Source organism: Papaver somniferum, unplaced genomic scaffold (assembly GCF_003573695.1).
Source record: "Papaver somniferum cultivar HN1 unplaced genomic scaffold, ASM357369v1 unplaced-scaffold_123, whole genome shotgun sequence".
Lineage (NCBI taxonomy): Eukaryota > Viridiplantae > Streptophyta > Magnoliopsida > Ranunculales > Papaveraceae > Papaver > Papaver somniferum.
In genome coordinates, this window is record NW_020621381.1 from 1,123,422 (window position 1) to 1,142,137 (window position 18,716).

Genomic DNA, 18,716 nt, shown 5'->3' on the forward strand with positions numbered 1-18,716 from the left:
AAGATAATAATACTATGTTTCTGTATAACAACGATTGAGAATATTTGTTTTCAATGTTGTTATCGCTATGGATCTTCAACAACAACGATGCTGAGTTGAACACGTTCAAAATCATTGTGACTTGAAATAACAAAGAGTTCAAGGAGTTGAAGAAACCAAAAAAAATAAAACATGATGGATTCGAGGAGTTTTCAAATCCTTATTTCTTTTTATTCATATGTATTGATAGTTTTGTCACTAAAATTGACAAATGGGGAGATTGTTAGAGCATTGCATGGTCGAACTCACAAGTGTTTCTATCTCAAGCTTGTTGTCAAATTTAGTTGTCAAAACTATATCTTGATTTCTAGTCTACAATTAGTTAAGTCTCGGACTATGTCAACCAATATAAGATTCATATCCATACGGATAAACTCATTATAATGATTGGAAAATAAATAAACTAAATTAAAAAAAAAAGATCCATTTCTATTGTCCATCTGATATTTTGGGTTGCCAAGGACTCGAACCCGGAACTATAGAAATGTAGTTGAGAAATATTGGATCGCGGCAGTCATCATTCCGTTCAACCGTTTGAAGGCGAAAATCAACCGAAGATTTTGGGGAACTTCATCAACAAAAGGTAAGTGAAGACTGAACCACCTATTTCTCAAGTTATATTTATCTTTCTATCCATGAGACAATGTCGCGTAACTATTTATACTATCATAAGCATATTCAAGAATTTCGAGTCAAGTTTATCTTGATAAATAATCCTCGAAATATAATGACTAGGCTTAATGAACTTTGTTCATACTTGATGAATTTAGGTTAAGAACAATTTATTGTTCGCAATCAAAATCATGATTCAAGTTTTATCGTTCGAAAATAGCCTGGAACAGTGATATGTGTCATTGATGTTATTCGGGAATGTTTCGAATCGATTTAGAGAGAAATATAGAGCTGCTATAGATTCGGATATAAGACAGTGTTATCAGTCTTATAAATCTGGAAAATTGTTGTAGGTCTGAAGCCGTATACATGTAGCGGAGTAGCTATATGTCGACTTGCAGATTTGTGGTGCGCATATCCTTATGCACATCATGTAAAACTCCGTTTGACTCGTGAACCAGATCGGTACGCATACCCGTATGCAAACCAAAAAGGAACTGTGGTCATAGAATCGGTTTGGTATCCATATCGATACACGTACCAGAAAAGTTACGTGTTCCGGAATTCGGTTTGTGTGTCCATACTGGTATGCATATCAAAATAGTTATGTGGACTTCGGAACCGGTCATAGTCTTAAGGTACACATACCGATATGCATACCTAAATAGTTCTGTGAACTCCGGAACTCTGTTGTGCATAATAGTTCACAAACCGGTACACGTACTATGACTGACCTGACTCACGAACGGCTAGGGTATTTGTACCTTGTACATTTACTAACCATGTCGATTATTTTCAAATGCGATAAAAAATATTTCTACGAGATAAGTAGTATTTGATCAAATCTCTAAAAACACTAGACTTATTTGATCACATGATTGTGACTCAAGGTTAATGTCTTAAGTGTTTATGAAAATGAATATTAAGCTTATAGGTTCAAATCAGCTAGTTTCGGCTAACCACCTTGAACATAGACTTTATACACGGTTCGATTACGGTCTCAACTAAACAGAGTGTATATCTTGTTTATGTAAATCAGATTCAAAGATTCATATAACGGTGGATATTGATTACTTGGTTCCAAGGCTATCTTAGCTTAAACCTAAAGCAACCTATGCTTTGAATGTCTATAAAAGGGGGACTTCAAGCAACTGGGATGTTTGAATCCCAACGCTATTTTTTGGTGTGTCCTAGTTGTAACTAGAGTCTTCCTCTTCCTAATTAACCCTTTTAGGGTTTAACGACTACAAAGACTTCATAAGGATTCGTGAAGGTAGGTCCAGTTATCTTTTATCTTGATAACTCGAGTATCCTGATCTTGATCGATTGTTGAGATGCTCACTGGATCAAGATACATAGAAATCATCAAAGTTCTCTTCGTCTCAAACTTTGTTGATTCCACATGTTTTATACTTGTGAGGTGAATAATAATTTAGGCTGCACTTCGGGTTGCATAAGTCCGGATTATGAGGTTAGCTAGACTCTGGCTATTGCTATCGATTTTTCATCACCTTGATCAAGCTTTTTGATCGTAAAAGAAAAACATATAGGTTTAATCTGTGGGAAGCATGTTGGTATAAAGTCTTCAATTGAGTTAAAACAACTCTTAGTTGGTGTGACGTCATCTAAGGGAATCAATTGTGCGGAGTCCGGCTGGGATTCATGAGGCGTAAGGAGCGCGATTGTACCTTAATCAGTGGGATACTCGATTAGAGCTCATCTACATTCTAGTCTGAAGTTAATTGGTAGTAAACTAGTGTCTGTAACGACTTAATACAGTTTGATGTTCAATCTGGACTAGATCTCGGGGTTTTTCTGTATTTGTGGTTTCTTCGTTAACAAAACTTTTGGTGTTTGTGTTATTTTTTTTTCCGCATAATATTGTTTATCTTTATAATTGAAATATCACAGGTTGTGCGTCAATCCATTACACCAAATTTCTCGATTAGCAACAGAAATGAATTGTTACTAAAATGGGTTGTAACGGCTTTTACCTGTTTCAGAAAAACGTATTACAATTTTTTTATAATGACAATGTCGTCGTTACGAATTTTAGGTTGTAACGGTTTTGTACCAGACTCAAGCTATTACTACGTGTCAAGTCGTAACAAAGGAGAGCCGTTACGAATATTTTTGTAACATACAGTCGTAACATCTGAAACTCGTTACTATGTGTTAGAGCATTGATCGGTCGAACTCGCATGCGTTGCTATCTCAAGCATGTTAATCAATGTTAGTGATCAAAACTGTAAGTCTTAATTTCTAGCCTATTTGTAGATGTCTCGGACTAGGACATATATAGTGTAGTTAAGCTTAAATCTCTCAACGTTCATCTCTTGAAGACGAAGAACTACTAAGGGGAGCTTGTGGAACTTCTTAGACAAAAGGTATGTGGAGACTTGAACTTATCTATCACTTGGAAAGTCTATTTCTACCATCTCCTATATTGAGACATAAGTCGTGTTACGATATAGTTTTCTCTATACACGTTTGAGATTTCGATCTGAGTATATCTCGCTTACATATTTCTCGAAATATGTGTTGGTAAGCTTTCGCTTCAACCAAGTTCATCTTATATCATGAGAAAACTGGCGAGTAACATCTTACATGGTTTGTGTGATACAATCATTTGGTGTAAGACTTGGAAGGTTTCAATAATGATTATTTCAATATCTTGAAAATTGCTTTGATGATAATAGTGTGTGAAAAAGGCTATTGTCATTATAGAATAATGTTTCAATGATTGAAATAAAGAGTTGATGATGTAACCATCTTTGGATATAAGCATATATAGTGTGTTCGCACATTAATGTATAAGTCCATAAACCAGAAGCCAAGAGTATGCATATGTGTTAGAGCATTGCTCGGTCGAACTCGCATGCGTTGCTATCTCAAGCATGTTTGTCAATGTTAGTGATCAAAACTATAATTCTTGATTTCTAGTATACTATAGCTAAGGTCTCGGACTAGGATAGAAATTGTAGTTGAGCTCAAGAACTCCATGGAAATCATCATACAAGACGAAGGACTACTCAAGGGACTGGTGGATCTTCATCAACTAAAAGGTATGTGGAGACTTGAACTTGTCTATCACTCAAAAGTCTATTTATCTCCTATCTTGAGACAAAAGTCGTTTTGCTATATAGACTTAGATTATACACATTTGGTATTTTGAGCCGAGTTTATCTCGCCTATCTATTTCTCGAAATATGTGTTGGTAAAACTTTCGCTTTATCCAAGTTCATATTTACCTAGTGACGAAAGTCATGTTATGTTTCAATCACTTTGAAAATTGCTCTGACGAAAAATGGTTTGTGAATAACAGCTATATAACATCCTCTAAGAATGTTTCAGTGATTGAAATGAGAGTTTAGACTATATAACCATTTGGAGGATATAAGCATTATTGTGGAACCACATATATGTATAAGTCCATATTGCTTGAACCGAAGTTTGCGAACTTTGTTTGTCAAGTGAGCCGGAGAAGTGCGTGAGCTAAGTCCGCGAACCCAGTCCGCGAACTGGCGAAGTTCTCAAACCCGAGAATTTCTGCTGGAGTTTGTGACCTCCATCCGGGAACTTAAGTCCGTGAACCCAGTCCGCGAACTTGAGTAGGTTATGTCTAAAAACGATGTTTAGTGAACTTATCTTTATAAACTAAGGAATGCAATTGCAAACCGTAGCTATAGAGTTCATGAACCGATTCATGTGAATCAAATCGTTTTTGCTTCAATTGTGTTTTGTGTAGTACATAAGATTTCCTTGCAATTGAACAACTCTCTAACTAGTTCATTTGAGTAATTTGAACTAGTTATGGTGAAGAAGAATATGTTTGATATGAAAGTAATCATATGGCTAACCCTTTGGTTGACTATTGTTGAACCAACTAATGTACAAGTTTGGGTACGGTTACACAAGCCCAGGAACGTGCATTTCATTTGTGTATAAAAAGCCATGTTTTCGATCTAACGGTTGATAAATATTAGCTTGAATCTAAATCAGGTGTTCATCTAACGGTGAATATTGAATGTTTTGCTACCAAGCTAACACTGATTCCAAACCCTGATTTGAAAGACTATATAAGGGAGAACTCTAGCAACTGAGAAACCTAATCCACACACATTATATGTGATACTAGTTGTGCTAAGCTAGAGTCGATTCTCCTTTAACCTTTGGTTTCTTCTTCTAAACCAGGTTAACGACTTAAAGACTTCATTGAGATTGTGAAGCCAGACCGATACTATTTTTCTTGTAGTTGTGTGATCTGATCTTGCTGTTTCTATCGTACGAGTACAATTGTATTCTATCTCCGATAGGCAATATAAAAAGTAATCACAAACATCTTCGTCTCATCGTTTGTGATTCCACGATATCTTTTTTCGCTGCATCGATTAAGACTATTGTGAGGTGATTGATAATACTAGGCTGTTCTTCGGGAATATAAGTTCGGATTATCAATTGGTTCATGTTCACCTTAATTTATCAAAAGACGGAACAAAACTCGTAGGTATATTCGTGGGAGGTGGATTTATCTATTGTCATAGACTTTTCTGTATGATACAGATTTGTTTATTAAAGTCTTCGACTTTGGGTCGTAGAAACTCTTGGTTGTGGGTGAGATCAGCTAAGGGAATCAAGTACGTAGCATTCTTATTGGATCATCGACGTAGGAGCATAACTGTACCTTGGATCAACGTGAGATTGGTTGGGGTTCAACTACAGTCCAGACCGAAGTTAATTTAGAGTAGGCTAGTGTCTGTAGCGGCTTAATACAATGTGTGTTCAATCTGGACTAGGTCCCTGGGTTTTCTGCATTTGCGGTTTCCTCGTTAACAAAATTCTGGTGTCTATGTTATTTCTTTTCCGCATTATATTTGTTTATATAATTGAAATAATACAGGTTTTGTGTTGTTCAATCAATTAGAATATCCGACCTTTTGGTTGTTTATTTAAATTGATAGACACTTGGATATTGGTCTTTGGTACCATCCAAGTTCTCTCTATTTGATAAAGACTCGCAGATTTCTATTTTCTTGAGTATAGATCAAATCGAGAGATTGAGATATAAACTCGTTGATATACTTTTTTATCTAGATTGAGTCTGACTGTCTAGTTGATTCTCTAGAAAGTATATTGGAGTTTGTCCATACAGGTTGCTAAGAAAAATATTGGGTGTGGTTGTTAGACCCTGGCCTTTTCAATTGGTATCAGAGCAGGAAAACACGTTTAAGACCTGATAAGTCTGTGTTTGTGGCAGTCTGAGTCTGAGGAAAAAATCTCTCTTACGCATACCCAGATGTCTCCTGGAGCTTTCGATTATGCCAAGTGTCTTGGAAACACCTCGAAGGGTTACTCCTTAGTTGATTTTTCCGATTCCCGAGGTAGAAAGATTGTTTCATCTGATGTTGACATGTCTTCTTCTCATGAGGCATGTGACACTCTGGCAAAGGCTGAAAATGAGCTCACCAGAATTTCAAAAAACTCTGCTGATTTTATTGATTTTTAGAGTCAAGATCAGCTTATTGATGAATTTGAAAAGTCTCTTGATCGAGAACATGATCTCTACAACATCATTGAGTCCTTCTCTAAGAATATTGAAAAACTTCTCCAAGAAACTACTCTACAACGTGAAAAGATTAGTGTTCTTGAGGATATTGTTAAGGAAGACTCAAGTATAGAAAAACATTTGATTGAGACGCATTCATCAACTCTTAACAGACTTCGTGTCGAAAAAGAGAAACTAGAAGCATCCCTTAATCTAGCCCATGAACAGTGCAGATCCTTGGAAAAGGAAAACTTTGTCTTAAGGAGAAATTCCTCTGTACAAACTAATTCTCATGAATTACAATACATGACGAAATGTTCTCCAGAAGAAGATTGTGTCAAGAAAAGTTTACATAACTTACAATCTTCTCATATGGCAATGAAGTTAAAACAGGTGCCAATTATTGCTTCTTCTCCACGAATTTGTACCTTCTATGGAAAAAAGAATCACTATGCTATCCATTGTTTTGCAAGAAGGAAACAAATTTCTAAACTTCATAATTTTCTTCTCTCCACTGTCAATGGAACAAATTGTCGATCGACTACTGCTATGAATCGCATACCCACAGAAAATCAGAAAACTTATAAATATGATCTCCTTCCAGGAAATCATCACAGGGCTCGAGTACATTCTAGCATAAATTCTTGTGTTTCCAATGAGAGCACTCCCTGTATTTATAAGACTGTTTCTGGTAAATCTAAATCTAGAAAATGGATCCCTATCCATTCTGATCCTCTTGTGCGAGTTGCAAAAGGTCCTAGATTTAGTCCTTAGAGAAAACCTTCTGACATATATGCCAAAAAAGCCATGTCCTACTTCTCTGGGACGAAAGACAACCGAAGAAAGGCGAAGAAAACAAAGATCAAAGTGTCAGATGATATATACAACTTATATCTCGATGATCATAGTGGGATTAATTTCCACTATACCACCTGACTCCAGGTATGTGTTTCCTTGTTTCTAACTTTAGAGGTACAAGGAAATTAATTGGGAAATGCTCAAGTATATTGTATATTATTTCTGTTTGTGTTTTTTTGTTGACGGTCCACAAACGTCCGTATCCTCCTCTCACGAGCTCCTAGGGTTTTCAAAACTAGAGTTTCCAACACTTATTTACAAACACATATATACTATATAAATTGTGTTTCTCCTTCCCTAAAATCTCATGGAGATCTCTGCAAAATCTCAAGTGATTGTGCACCTTGATATGGAGGAAGACAGTCAGAAACGTGAGTCAATTCAGGAGCTGGTTCTAAAGAAGATGCTTGAAACAAAGGATCACAACTCCTGAATTGATGATTCTGTCAAGGATTTAACTCGTTTTCAAAACGATTCAAAGGTCGAGTTTGCGAATCTTCAATTTCAAATAAACCAACTTATAGATGGTCAGGCCAGAATTCTTGCTAATCAGAATATTCCGATACGAAATCAAAAGAAGCTCATCATGGACTGCGTCAAGGCTAGACAGCTTGCTCGGTTTTTTGGTAGCAAAGTTAGTGTTCTAACTCACGAACATGGTGCGTCTACGGTGAAGAGAATAAAGGAAATCAGTGATACATTCTTTGATGGATTCATTGAAAGATATGATGTTCTCAATGAACTCTGATTTGTTTTTATTTGCCTAGTAGATCTTCTATTTTTCTTGTTTTACTTAGAAGAATAACTAGAGTTTGGAATACCCATTATTGTGATTACACATAGCTATATCCAACGTTTTCATCTTCATGTTTTTAGATTTATTGGTTTAAATTCTAATTTTGTTTGGAAGATGATTTTTGCAGTTTTAATCTTTATAGTTTTATATATTGCAATATTGTTATGGGATATGTGTGTTTACGTCCGTGAACGTGATTTTCCCATACTTTGTCAAAAGTAAAGTCGTTCGTGATTTGATATGTATGTATTTATGATAGAATGAATTGACTTTTGACAAATACAAAAGGTAATCCTATTATGTCAATTTTTTATGGAAGATGGGTTAAAATATTTGTGTTCAAGGATTATGTCTATTGGATGTCATTGTGCAAATGGTGATGGAAAATAGAATGAGTCCTTGATTATTCCACAGTATTAGGTCGATCTCCGATCCACAATTTTTGTACATACTGTGTTGTTCCATAAGGTGTCTTATGTTGAGCTCTATCGACTGAGTCATTGTTTTGACATAGTTTTTGTTCCATGAGATACTTTGTGTCGAGCATGACCAATTAAATTTATTACTTTTGTGATTAGTTTGATTATGTATTTCGATTAGATTAATTATGGGTTTTCTTGTGATTAATCTAATTGAGTGTTTTTAAGTCTCCATAAGTTTACTTGTGTTGAGCATTTCCGATTAAGTTAATCATGGGTTCTCTTATGATTAATTTAATATTTTGGATTCAAATTCATACTTGTATGTAATTTTTTATGTCCAAAGAAATCCTTCTTTTCTTTTTGAAATTAAGTTCGCTCTTGTTGTTCTTTCGGGAATGACATATTATGGGGGAGAGTTCTTTTGAACTTGTGCTTAATTGCAAATTTTTGTGGGGAGTGCGGCTGTGGAATATTTTAGGGGTTATCTTGTATCTTAATAAATTCCTTTATGAATGCATTTGGATCCGGCTTTATGATTTCATCTAAATAAGATGATATATGGTTGGTCATGAAATGTCTCTTTCGGAAATTTCATTAGGATCCCGTTCTTGTACCTTTGCCAATTTTACTGACAAAAAGTGGGAGAATTAATATGTATAATACATATGGTTTTCGGATCATTATGTAAAGGGGAGTGGTTTCCATGTGATATGGAGTATTGACTAAGGGGGAGTGGCATAACACCATAGTATTGTTGTTAAAGTTGTGATACAATTGAACTTTGACGCTGTGTAATGATATTGTGACACTGTATAACAATGATGGAGAACTCTTGTTTTCTCGTTGTTATAGCTACGGATTTTCAACAACGGTGATGCTAAACTTACAACATTTGAGATCATTGGAGTACTTGGGAGTGACAAAGATTTCAAACAATGTTGAAGATTAGGCATAGGGAATAGGAGCTACAAAAGTTTATTTATATATTTTTTGTATTCCATATGTATTGATAGTTCTGTCACTAAAATTGACAAAGGGGGAGATTGTTAGAGCATTGATCGGTCGAACTCGCATGCGTTGCTATCTCAAGCATGTTTGTCAATGTTAGCGATCAAAACTATAAGTCTTGATTTCTAGTATACTATAGCTAAGGTCTCGGACTAGGATAGAAAGTGTAGTTGAGCTCAAGAACTCCATGGAAATCATCATACAAGACGAAGGACTACTTAAGGAACTGGTGGATCTTTATCGACTAAAAGGTATGTGGAGATTTGAACTTATCTATCACTCAAAAGTCTATTTATCTCCTATCTTGAGACAAAAGTCGTTTTGCTATATAGACTTAGATTATACACATTTGGTATTCCGAGTCGAGTTTATATCACCTATCTATTTCTCGAAATATGTGTTGGTAAAGCTTTCGCTTTAGCCAAGTTCATCTTTACCTAGTGAAGAAAGTCATGTTATGTTTCAATCACTTTGAAAATTTCTCTGACGAAAAATGGTTTGTGAATAACAACTATATAACGTCCTCTGAGAATGTTTCAATGATTGAAATGAGAGTTTAGACTATATAACCATTTGGAGGATATAAGCATTATTGTGGAACCACATATATGTATAAGTCCTTATTTCTTGAACCGAAGTTTGCGAACTTTGTTGGTCAAGTGAACCGGAGAAGTGCGTGAGCTAAGTCCGCGAACTGGCAAAGTTCTCAAACTCGAGAATTTCTGCTGGGGTTTGTGAACTCCATCCGAAAACTTAATTCCGTGAACCCAGTCCGCGAAATTGAGTAGGTTATGCCTAAAAACGATGTTTAGTGAACTTATCTTTATAAACTAAGGAATGCAATGGCAAACCGCGGATATAGATTTCAAGAACCGATTCATGTGAATCAAATCATTTTTGCTTCAATTGTGTCTTGTGTAGTACATTATATTTTCTTGCAATTGAATAACTCTCTAACTAGTTCATTTGAGTCATTTGAACTAGTTATGGTGAAGAAGAATATGGTTGATATGAAAGTAATCATATGGCTAACTATTTGGTTAACTATTGTTGAACCAACTAATGTACATGTTTGGGTACGGTTACACAAGCCCAGGAACGTGCATTTCATTTGTGTATAAAAAGCTATGTTTTCGATCTAAAGGTTGATAAATATTAGCTTGAATCTAAATCAGGTGTTCATCTAACAGTGAATATTGAATGCTTTGTTACCAAGCTAACATTGATTGCAAACCTTGATTTGAAAGACTACATAATGGAGAACTCTAGCAATTGGGAAACCTAATCCCCACACATTCAGTGTGATACTAGTTTTGCTAAGCTAGAGTCGGTTCTCCTTTCACCTTTGGTTTCTTCTTTTAAAGCAGGTTAACAACTTAAAGACTTCATTGGGATTATGAAGCCAGACCGATACTACTTTTCTTGTAGTTGTGTGATCTGATCTTTTTGTTTCTATCGTACGAGTACAATTGTAAAAATTGGATTGAGATTTCTATCTCCGATAGGCAAGAAAAAAAGTAATCACAAACATCTTCGTCTCATCATTTGTGATTCCAAAAATATCTTTTTTCGCTGCGTCGATTAAGACTATTATGAGGTGATTGATAATACTAGGTTGTTCTTCGGGAATATAAGTCTGGATTATCAATTGGTTCCTGTTCACCTTGATTTATCAAAATACGGAACAAAACTCGTAGGTATATTCGTGGGAGACGGATTTATCTATAATCATAGACTTTTCTGTGTGATACAGATTTGTTTATTAAAGTCTTCGAATTTGGGTTGTAGCAACTCTTGGTTGTGGGTGAGATCAGCTAAGGGAATCAAGTATGTAGCATCCTGCTGTGATCAGAGACGTAGGAGCATAACTGTACCTTAGATCAGTGTGAGATTGGTTGGGGTTCAACTACAGTCTAGACCGAAGTTAGTTTGGAGTAGGCTATTGTCTGTAGCAGCTTAATACAATGTGTGTTCAATCTGGACTAAGTCCCGGGGTTTTTCTGCATTTGCGGTTTCCTCGTTAACAAAATTCTGGTGTCTGTGTTATTTCTTTTTCGCATTATATTTGTTTATATAATTGAAATAATACAGGTTGTGCGTTGTTCAATCAATTAGAATATCCGACCTTTTGGTTGTTGATTTAAATTGATTGACACTTGGAAATTGGTCTTTGGTACCATCCAAGTTATCTCTTTTTGATAAAGACTCGCAGATTTCTATTTGCTTGAGTATAGATCAAATCGAGAGATTGAGATATAAACTCGTTGATATACTTTTTATCTAGATTGAGTCTGACTGTCTAGTTGATTCTTTAGAAAGTATATTAGAGTTTTTCCATACAGATTGCTAAGCGAAATATTCGATGTGGTTGTTAGACCCCCGCTTTTTCAATATGTGTGTATACGAAATTGGTGAAGGAGACAGGTTAAGTATGCGCACCCGTACGCATACTGGCGGAAGTTCTCAAACCGAGAATTTATGCTGAGTTTGGTTTTGGCAAAACTCTTAACTATTCACCTTAAGTATGCGTACCCGTATGCATACTGGCGGAAGTTTTTGAACCGAAAATTTCTGTTGAGTTTGGAAACTTTACAAACTCAAAAACCGGTTGCTTAAGTACGCATATTTAAGCTGGTTACTTTGTCAAATCAGTCAAGTCCAAGAACTTAAACATTTAAATCATAAGGAATGCAATCTTTGCAAACCATGGCTATAATGTTCATGATTGATTCAAGTGAATAAAACCGATTTGATTTCAATTGTGTTTTCTAAAAAATTGAACAACTCTTAACTAGTTTCATTTGAGTCACTTGAACTAGTTAAGGTTAAGATGAATAAGGTTGATATGAGAGTAATCATATGGCTAACCTCGGTTAACTATTTGTGAACCATCATGGTGTACACGTTTAGGTACGGTTATATAAACCTAAATGAGGGTACATTTCATTTGTGTATGACAAGTTAAGTTCGATCTAACGGTTGAAAGATATTAGCTTGGTTGAATCAGGTTTTTCATCTAACGGTGAATATTAAATATTTTTTTTAGAGCATTGCTCGGTCGAACTCGCATGCATTGCTATCTCAAGCATGTTTGTCAATATTAGTGATCAAAACTATATGTCTTGATTTCTAGTTTACTTATGACTAAGTCTCGGTCTAGGATAGTCAAGTGTAGTTGAAGCTCCAGACTCCATGGCGATCATCTTACGAAGACGAAGAACTACTTGAGGAACCGGTGGAACTTTATCCGACTAAAAGGTATGTGGAGACTTGAACTTATCTATCACTCAAAAGTCTATTCTATCTCCTACTCTTGAGACAAAGTCGTTTAAGTATGATAGTTTTCATACATACACATTTGGTATTTCGAGCCGAGTTTACTCTCCTATATTTTTCTCTAAATATGTGTTGGTAAGCTTTTGCTTTAACCATTTTCATCTTTACCCGTGATGAAAGTCATGATGACGTTTCAATCTTTAAAATAGCTTTGATGACGATGGTTGTGAATAACGATTGTTATAACATTATAGAAAAATGTTTCAATGATTGAAATGTAGAGTCGAGATTACCATATATGGATATAAGCATATATAGTGTGTTCGCACATTAGTGTATAAATCCAGGTACCGGAAGCCAAGTGCGTGCATATGTGTGCATGCGGTATTGGTGAAGGAGACAGGTTGGATACTCGTACTCGTACGCGTACTGGCGGAAGTTTTCCACCGAAAATTTCTGTTGAGTTTGTAGTTTGCAAACTTGTAAACCAGTCACCTTAGGTACGCGTACCCATATGTGTACCCACGGAAATTTTTGAACCGAAAATTTCTGCTGAGTTTGTAAACTATGTGTACACATTTAGGTACCGTTACTCAAACCTAAATGAATGCATTTCATTTGTGTGTGTGAAAAGCTAATTTTCGATTTAACGGTTGAAAGATATTAGCTTGGTTGAATCAGGTTTTTCATCTAACGGTGAATATTGAATGCTTTGTTACCAAGGTAACTTAGATTGAAAACCCTGATTTGAAAACTATATAAAGGAGACATCTATCATCTGGAAAAACTAATCCGCACACCTCCTGTGTGATACTAGTTGGTTTGGTAGATTCGATTTTCCTTTAACCTTAGGTTTCTTCTCGATACCCTATAGGTTAACGACTGAAAGACTTCATTGGGATTGTGATCCAGACGAAACTACTTTTCTTGTAGTTGAGCGATCTGATCTTGCCATTTTCTATCACTACACCAAATTTAGTGATTAGCAACGGTAACTGGCAGTTGCAAAGTGGGGTCGCAACAGTTAGAAACGCAAAACTGGAATTTCGCAACAGCTTTACAAAGTTGCGAAATTTTTGCAACATCAAAAAAATAGTGGTCTTGACTGGTCAAAACCATATTTTGACCGGTCAAAACCAGGTCAAAACTCTAGATCCCTGTAAGAAAGTAAGTTACCATGTTCATTTGGAAAAAGTATTAATCCAAGAGAATTATTAAAAAGTTGGAATTGAATAAAAATTATTAATTGACTTCATTTTCAAGTTCAAAAAACTACAATCACTCAAGTTCCAAATGTGAAAAAAATTACATAACACTGTAAAAAACTGAAAACTATGCATTCTTATAGACAAACTACAAATAAATAGTAAAAAAACTCTGTTTCAAACCGAAATAAAAACCATAGATAAGATCAATACCCTACTTGCAGAAGCATGGACTGCAACTTCACAAGCCAGACGAGCTAGTGCTAACGCATACGGTGATGCAACGACCATAAATCCCAATGCTCGGATAACTGATCCTCTGCAAACTTCAAGCCACCAACAAGACACTGTTAACTGTTGTACACAAAATGGAGGAGACAAAGCAAAACAATTAGATTCGATGGAAGATAGACTTGATGTCAAGGAAATAAACACTTATCTATTAATCTATGATAAAATAGATTGTTCAGAGAGAATATATTGTTCTTAATGCCACAAGGTAAACATAGATAATTAAATTGATGATGAGCATATATCAGAGTAACGACATATCATTAGAAGAGTTGCATGAATTAGAAAAGTATTTCCAAAATGAACTAATAACATTGACAGGCTTAGTTGAAACCAAAGCAGATGTGCTAATGAAGGGCCACTTAAACGAACTAATAACATTAACATGACAACATACGTTTTCTATCAGATTCCTCGAGTTTTTCCATCCATTTTCTCAACCTACGAAATTCAAGGATTTCACTATTTAGAGATGGTATAGCTGGAAATGCAACAATAGAAGATTAGAAAACTAGTACCTTTGGGTGATAATATGCATATATCATTCAATTATCCAGATATAACGATCGACACCTGATCTGAAATGCAATAACGGGAGATTTTCTTTTACTGGGTCTGCATCCTTGTATCCTGACATGGAAAATACCAGTAATTGAAGATAAGTTAAAGAGGATACATGTTTAATCATAAATTTTGAATAAGTCACGGACCTATGAGAAATATAAAAGGATGGTTACAGAGTATTATTATTCCAGTTCTACAACCTTAATAGTTCTTACTAAAACTAACTTTCATCTTCAGTGCAACTTTTACTGTGGGTTCTTTTTCTTTTTCTAAACTTTGTACAACAACAGGGATAATACAACAATACCAAGAAGATAATCGCTTAACCTTCTTATAGCCGAGACATAGCTTGATCCATCATTGATGCACTCTACATAGTATTTGATTAACGAAGATATTAATAAAAATTGATGTAAGCTAAAAAAAAAAATGAAAACAAAAGATTGTTTTCTGTCTTTATTACTAGTTTAGTTCCTTTGGCAGCTTGTTCATCCAAGTAGGCAGATGGCTTAAAGAAATCTCTATACATCTTGGTCCATTCCTCTAACCTCAAAAAAATGTATTTGGATCCGAGTGAGTCAGCCCAGAACATGATTTCTCTCCTGAACAAGACAAATTGTTGTGTAAGATTCACTGACAACTAGTATGGTGGGAACCCCATCCATCCCATAACGGCGGAAATGTCAAATTCTTATCATTACAGAAGAATTGTGTAAGATTGTACAATGTCAACCACTGTTATCTACTATCAAGTTTAAAGTTTATATAACAACCTGTATGGTGAGAATCCCATCCCCGAAACGGCGGCAATGTCTAGGTCTGATGCCTTAACTACAATTCCTTCATGTAGGAGACGACATGACTCATTCATGACTGGGAAAAATATCATCTCGATGATGTCCTTGTCTGATAACTTCATTAACTACATCAATGATAAGATAATAAGTTGCAAATATGGTGCGTCCAGACAATGTTTGAAGTATTTTAGCTTCAAATTTCAAACTTTTTACAATGGAACCATGAAAAGACATGATCCAATTGAGAAAGAGAAAGAGAGAAAGACCTTGGGATCAACTTTTGCATCAGACACGGCATGCCTCATCCACGACTGGGGAAAATATCACCTCGATAATGTCATTGTATGATACCTTCATTAACTTCATCAATGATAAGAGAATAAGTTGTAAATATGGTGTGTCCAGATCATGCTTTAAGTCTTTTAGCTTCAAATTTCAAAAATTTTACAGCAGAACCATGAAAAGATCAAACTGATAAAGAGAGAGAAACCTTGGGATCAACTTTTGCATCGGAAATTCTCCTTGCTTTCTCAATGTATTTTGCAATTTCAGGATCAGGCCTTGCCTTGCGCTTATTGTCATAGACATAGAAACCCCTGCGAGTGGTTTCCCCGGGAACAACAGAGTCGCATAAGATATGCAAGTAAACACGAGGAAATTAAGAACAACTTAGCAAAATGACACAAAGAAATTAAGCCGCCACATCATCTGCGTTAGAAAATGTCAGATTAGAAAACTTGGATTAGTTAGAAACGAAGGAAAAATGAAAACTATAACTTCCTACAATTCAATATACATACTAGTAATATATACAAACCTGAGCAAATCTTCCAAGACTAAAATCCTTTTGAATGTAGTAATAGGAGAAAGCCCCAAATCCGGTCCTCCAGACATGCGGCAATGAAAACACGAATCGGATTATAGATCTCCGTTGCCGTGAAGTAGTGGTACATCAAAAATAAGACATGTTTTAAAGTACAAAAATTAAACTTCTCTGGACAAAGAAGATTTAAGGTCCACCTTTTCCGAGGATGCTACAGATACATGATGAGTGCAACATTTACCCATTCCTAGGCATGTCAATAAACGAGGCCTGCAACAAGAAAAAATGAAGAAAAAAATTAAAATATAAGAGAAGAATACACAAGGCTTACCATAACCGACATCAAAATAAACAGGCCATTGGCAATGCCGTTAAGAAAAAGGAGTAGCCAAACAAACAAATAAAAGATCAAAATATTTAACTTCAACCTTCTACACAGTATATAGATATGGAATAAAATCCATCATTTCCACTCCTCAGTTTGATGCCGATTAAGATAAAGGACAGCTTTGCCAGAAAATGCTGACTTATTGATGTGTTTTATAGATAGTGGTAAAAACTGATTCGATTCTCGAACTTAAGAAGGATACTTTCGACTTAAATTCAAAACTAAATAGAAAACTCACTAATAATTATAACAAACACTGACAAAGTTGGTATCAATATTAAAAGAACACTGAGGCTAAGATTCCACTATTTTCCAAGTTTTAAGTGATTTAATCCAATCTTTGTATTCATGCAATTTTCTCGTTCAATTTGATTCTTACTATTGCAACAAGTAGATTTTCAAAAGCAATAATTGTAAATACCAAGTATGAAGCATCAAAAGTCTTAAACTAAGCATACTCCATCAAAATAGATCACAATTACTCAAATAAAAATCATATTCGATATTAGTTCAAGGCAAATAATCATAATAAAATTGCAATAAATAGATAAAAGAGAATATACCACTTCTTGTTGGAAAAATAGCTTCCTCTAGCGCCTCAGCAATGGGGTTTAGCTCCTCATATTAACCATGTTCTCAAAATATGTTTTTATAGCTCAAAAGTGTACAAGGAGGTGAAAAAGTGATAACACAGCCGATTCGCAACAATGTGAAGGTGTTGCAGAATCTCTGTTACAAAGAGGAAACAGTAGCTAAAGACCTAATGCAATTACTGTTGAGAAACGATAGATGGGTTCTGCTGTTGAATAGCGATAGTGTTCTGCGATAGATACTTGTGCGTCAATGTTCTTCGTGTTCTTCCTCTTCAGCAGCAGCAGCACAATATTGTATTTTTCCTGCAACTCGATCTTTGGAGCTCTCTATTCTCCTCTAAACTTCTCCTAAGTTTTCGTACCGTCCCCCAACTACTCGATATCCTTCTTTGAACCTCCCAACTCCTTTTATATACTTCACAGGGTCATTAAATCCCGAGAACACCCTTGTTTTTCTTCTTTTCCGATTCTTTCCCTTTTCTTCTCTGGTTTCCGTCGTCAACCCTCTTCTTAGGATAAAATCAAATCCAACAGGTGATATTGTCTTCCCTTTCTGTACGTATTTACTAAAAATAAATCAACTTCCCATAACTTCTCTCTTGCCCTGTTTTCACGAGAACCACATCACAACTTCTCATGGTTCGATTCAAACTCTACTACCACCCCTGTTTTGTAGCAACGGGCTAATTCGAGTCATATCCATGAAAATATCCAGCATAATCCACGTAACTTTTCAACAGAAAAAACCCGAGACTATATCACTTTCCTGTTTTGCTTCATACTAAAAATCCAGCCCAAGTTCATCGAATAAAACACCCATACACGCCATGTTTAGTCCACTGAAGCCTAACCCAAGAGAATTTAGCGGTTGAATCTCTCCATAATCGTTCCAAAATCAAACCCTAAAATATGCTCCGCTGTAAAAATAATTCCTTCCAGAACTTGAATTTGAATTCTTGAAGATGACCTCCCCTTATCCTCTGATGGGGTGCCAATAGTGCTTCCCTGGAAATGGGATGCCCCTTAGTAATTGACGTGCCCCTTATTAGTTTTCTCCCACGAGTGCAAAAACCACATTTTCGAGCCAATTTTGCCGCAAAAGTTTATTTCTCCAGAAACACCTACAAAGACACAAAAAGCCATAATAAATACAAAACCGAGCACTAACAATATATACAATTGAGATTATATCAGACACAAAAATGTGTCTATCACTTATCATGGTGCTTCTTGAGAGAAGTCATTGATGGGACCATAATCAGATGTATATACATAAAGTGGAAAAGATCGCGATTGTATGCCTGTCAAAGAAAACCAAATCAACGATAAGTTATGGACGAGATTGTGCCCTTATACTCACAATGATTACAGGAACAATTGAAATAGAATTCATCTACTAAAGATTTGGTTATATAGTCCCCAGCCATAAAAAAAATTTCATGAACAACAAATCACTTAATAATGCTCCAAACATGCCAAAAGAAATACCAGAAATAGTC

The 18,716-nt window shown here is 35.5% G+C and overlaps 1 long non-coding RNA gene across 1 annotated transcript; it reads right to left on the minus strand.

Moving 5' to 3' along the window:
- Positions 1-14,089: 14,089 nt before the first annotated feature.
- On the minus strand, positions 14,090-14,984 carry LOC113331029. Its single transcript, XR_003350638.1, has 4 exons — positions 14,924-14,984; positions 14,571-14,682; positions 14,450-14,493; positions 14,090-14,115 (listed from the first exon to the last, which is right to left on the minus strand). It is a non-coding gene; the product is annotated as an uncharacterized LOC113331029 (long non-coding RNA).
- Between the last annotated feature and the right edge of the window lie 3,732 nt (positions 14,985-18,716).